At 42.8% G+C, this 4595-nt stretch overlaps 1 pseudogene; it reads right to left on the reverse strand.

Annotated features, from left to right (window-relative positions):
- On the reverse strand, positions 1 to 4185 carry LOC148699016 (uncharacterized; annotated as a pseudogene).
- Between the last annotated feature and the right edge of the window lie 410 nt (positions 4186 to 4595).

The raw sequence follows: 4595 nt of genomic DNA on the forward strand, positions 1-4595 counted from the left end.
CTAATTCGATATGTTTAGTTCGCTCATGGAAAACTGGATAAGCTGCAATGTGTAGAACTGCCTTATTGTCACAGTAAACATGAGCTGGAGCTGCATGGGAGACCTGTAAATCTTGTAACAGATAACGAAGCCATGTAAGTTCACAAGTGATTGCAGCCATTGATCTATATTCTGCCTCTGCAGACGATCGTGAAACCGTATGTTGTTTTTTAGTCTTCCAGGAGATAAATGATTTCCCCAAAAACACATAATAACCTGTCACAGACCTTCTAGTCGTTAGACATGATGCCCATGAAGCATCACAGTAACCACTCAATTGTAATGCATCTGTAGATGGAAAAAATAGACCTTGTCCTGGAGTCCCTTTGAGGTATTTCAAGACTCGCATAACAGCTTCAAGATGAGGCTTGCGTGGTTGGTTCATGAACTGGCTAAGATTTTGGACAGAAAATGTGATATCTGGCCTTGTTATGGTGAGGTAAATGAGTCGTCCCACGATCCTTCTATATCTGGTTGGATCCTTCAATAATTCACCATCCGTTGGCCTTAACTTCAAGTCTTGTTCCATGGGAAAATCCACTGGACATGCCCCTAATAGTCCAACATCGTCCAGTATGTCCAAAACATATTTCCTTTGTGAGATAGAAATGCCTTGCTGTGAACGAGCCACTTCAATCCCAAGAAAATATTTGAGAGGTCTGAGGTCCTTAATACGAAACTGATGATGAAGAAATTGTTTTTAAACGTTGAATGGCCTCATGGTTGTTCCCTGTAATGATCATGTCATCAACATAGATAAGAACCACTGTAATGGAATGCGCAGTAGTGCAGGTGAACAATGAATAGTCTACAGTTGATTGTTTGAACCCCACGAGTTGAATGGCTTGAGAAAACTTTGAAAACCATTGACGGGAAGCCTGCTTCAAGCCATAGAGGGATTTATGGAGTCGACAAACCAAGTTCTCCCCCTGTCGACGAAGTCCAGGAGGTGGAGACATGAAAACTTCTTCGTCCAAATCACCATGGAGAAAAGCATTCTGGACATCGAGCTGGTGGAGGGGCCAGTGGCGTTGAGCAGCCACGGCCAATAAACAACGAACAGTGGTAAGTTTGGCCACGGGTGCAAATGTTTCAGAATAGTCCAGGCCTTCAATTTGCGTGTAACCTTTAGCAACCAGACGCGCTTTATAGCGCTCGATGAAGCCATCAGAGCGATGTTTGATCTTGTAAACCCACTTGCTGCCGATAACACGTTTTCCAGGAGGCAGGGAAATGAGTGTCCAGGTATGATTCTGTTCAAGTGCAGCAAGTTCAGACTGCATGGCAGCTTGCCAATGAGGATTAAGGTTGGCCTGGGCAAAAGAAGTAGGTTCGATGCTACGAGTGATATTATTGATAAACACTTGATGAGATGGTGATAAATGTGAAGAAGAGAGATAATGAGAGAGGGGATAACGAGTACCTGACCGCGAAGAAGAAGTGGACGTGGAAGGCGCCGTGGTGACCTGTGAACAGTCATAATCCTTTAATAAGACAGAAGGTTGCTTGGGGCGGAGGCCACGACCAAGGGCAGGTGGTGGTGGGGTAGAGCTGACAGGACGGGGAGAAGGAAGAGAAGATGGGGGCGACACAGGCGATGGTGGGAAAGGGACAACAGGTACGGCAGGTAAAGGATGAGAATTGTGTGGACTAGAGATGGTAGGAGAGGAGGGTTCTTGTGGAAAGGTGGAAGAATCTGATATGGTATCGGTGAGGGGAAGAGGAATGACGGGCACAACTTCATCAGGTTGGGTGTCGGGAGGATGATGAGCAAAAGGGAAGATGTGTTCATGAAAAACCATATCACGACTAGTAAAAAATTGATGAGTGTGAAGATTGTAGAGACGATACCCCTTTTGTCCAGAAGGATAACCAACAAAGAGACATTTGTGAGCCCTATCATCAAACTTGTGTTTAGGGAAGGTGTGTGTAGCATAGCAAAGGCACCCAAAAACCCGTAAGTGCATATAAGTGGGAGGGCGTGTGTAGAGCATTTCATAGGGTGTTTTTTTTTGATAAAACGATGGTGGGTGTGTGATTGATGAGATAAGTGGCAGTGAGAAGACTTTCTCCCCAAAATTTGAGGGGAAGATTTGCTTGAAAACGAAGTGCGCGACCTACATTAAGGAGGTGTCGATGTTTACGCTCCACCACCCCATTTTGTTGAGGTGTGTGGGGGCAAGTATGTTGAAAAACAGTGCCTGAGTTAGCAAAAAATGAACGCATGGATATGAATTCTGCGCCATTATCAGTGCGTACTTGTTTAACTTGACGCTGAAATTGAGTGTTGACATAAGCAAAAAACAGTTTGATTTTCTCTTGTGTTTCAGATTTTAAATTCATGAGAAAAAGCCAAGTAAATCGGGAGTAATCGTCAACTATGGTTAAGAAGTATTTAGCACCTGATGAAGAGGGCAAACGATGCGGACCCCAAATATCACAATATATTAACTCGAAAGGTTGTAGACTAGAAGTAGAACTTAAGGGAAAAGGTAACCTTGTTTGTTTGGCTACTGGACAGACATCACAATGAGAATCAAAATTAAAAGAAATATCAGGAATGGAACTAGATAAGACACGGGCTGGACCAGTTGAAAGGTGTCCAAGGCGTTGGTGCCAGACGTTGGATGATGCGGATGCAGAAGCAGCAACGACTCCAGGCTTATTCTGTCGAAAGACGAAGTCTTCTTTGACTGGGACTAGGTAATATAGGCCATCACGCTCCTTCCCCAATCCAATCATCTTCTTCGTTGCCAAATCCTGTAAGAGACAAAAAGTAGGGAAGAAAATGATCAAACAATTTAATCCCCAAGTAACTTTGCTAACTGACATCAGGTTAACTCGAAAACCAGGGACACAAAGGACATCTTTTAGGTTTAAATTTGGAGTGAGTTTGATTGAACCAAGACAAGAAATTGGTGCTTGTGACCCATTTGGCAGATTGACGGAGGAAAAATGTGGGCTACTTTTGTCGTTTAAATTGAAAGAAGAAGAAATATGATCTGTAGCCCCACTGTCAATAATCCAAGAATCTGGACTGTTTGTGGAAAAAGAATAGCATCGTGTATTAGGTATACCTGCTGCATTTGCAAAAATCTGATTTTTACCATCACCACGAAGAATAACTTTGATTTGGTTAATCTCATCCACTGTGAATTTCAAATCAACAGGTTCTTTGGTAGTGCTCGACTTGGCTTCTTCTTTGTGGGCATTATTGGCTGCTGCGCGCCTGGTTTTGTTTGGAGGCTTTACGTCCTTCCCGTGAAACTTGTGGCCAGGAGGAAAGCTGTGAAGGTAGAAATAGTAATCAACTGTATGAGTAGTTCCATCGCAGTAAGTACAATGAAAATCCTTACCAGTGTTTGCCTTGCCACCATTGTTCGGCTTGCGAGGCTGCTTATTCCAGGTGGTATTGGATACGTGCATGGCATGTGTAGTGTTACTTTCACCACCTTCTGCCACCTCTCTTTGTTTTTCTTCTTGTAAAGTCAAAGAATATACCTTACGAATGTTTGGTAGTGGCTGCATTAAGAGGATTTGTCCACGAACAGCCGAATAAGAGTCATCCAATCCCATGAGAAATTGAATAACCTGTTCCTGTTGTTCTCTTTCATTGATCGCTTTCATCGTTCCACATGTGCAGGCTGGAATGGTATTGTAGGACGCTAGTTCATCCCAAAGTCCTTTGAGTTTGGTATAGTATGCCGATATGGATTGTTGACGCTGTCGATGTTCAATGATCTCTCTTTTAATTTGAAAAATGCGAGAAACGTTCTTTCAAATCCTCCCATATCTCAGAGGGTGAATCCGTGTATAGGACGCTGCTCATCAAATCATTACCAACAGAACTAACGACCCATGAGAGGACCATATCATTGCACCGTTTCCAAAGGGAATATTTGGCGTTGGTTTTTGGCGGGGCTTCTATCGAACCATCCACAAAACCGAGCTTGTTCTTGGCGCTGAGGCTGATTGTCATCGCACAACTCCATGTGGAATAATTGTCACCATCCAGTGGTTTGGAAACAAGGTGTAGACTCGGGTGATCCGAGTGATGAATGTAGAATGGATCAGTGATGTCCATTGTTGTTGTGAGTTGTGGTTTGTGTTTAGGAGTTTCTTCGTCACTCATGATGAACAACGAGATCGAGCGGAAGCGTTTCAGGCACCAGGAAGGTGCTCTGATGCCATGTAAAAATGGCGAAGTGTATGTATGTAGAAAGAATCGATTTCCAACTGGTTAATTATGAAAATATTACAGCCCTAATATATAAACTAGCACTGGCCTTCACAAGGCAAGTTTACAAGACATAACCTAATCAAGACCCTACAATCAAGCTTCATAGTCAACGTGCTATACAAGGCAAACAACCCTAGAATGAACCAAAGAATATTTACAATTAATACAAGGATTTCAACACCTTTCAATGTCTCTGAGTCTGTTTCTCAATTTCCGTTGCAATTTTTACATTCCGATGTATGGTGTTCTCCAATTATTTCCAATGAAGGTTTTCATTATTATTTGCTTTTTGTGGATTATTATTCCAGATATTCTT

Source organism: Pyrus communis, chromosome 1, assembly GCF_041283825.1.
Source record: "Pyrus communis isolate YQ-2024b chromosome 1, ASM4128382v1, whole genome shotgun sequence".
Lineage (NCBI taxonomy): Eukaryota > Viridiplantae > Streptophyta > Magnoliopsida > Rosales > Rosaceae > Pyrus > Pyrus communis.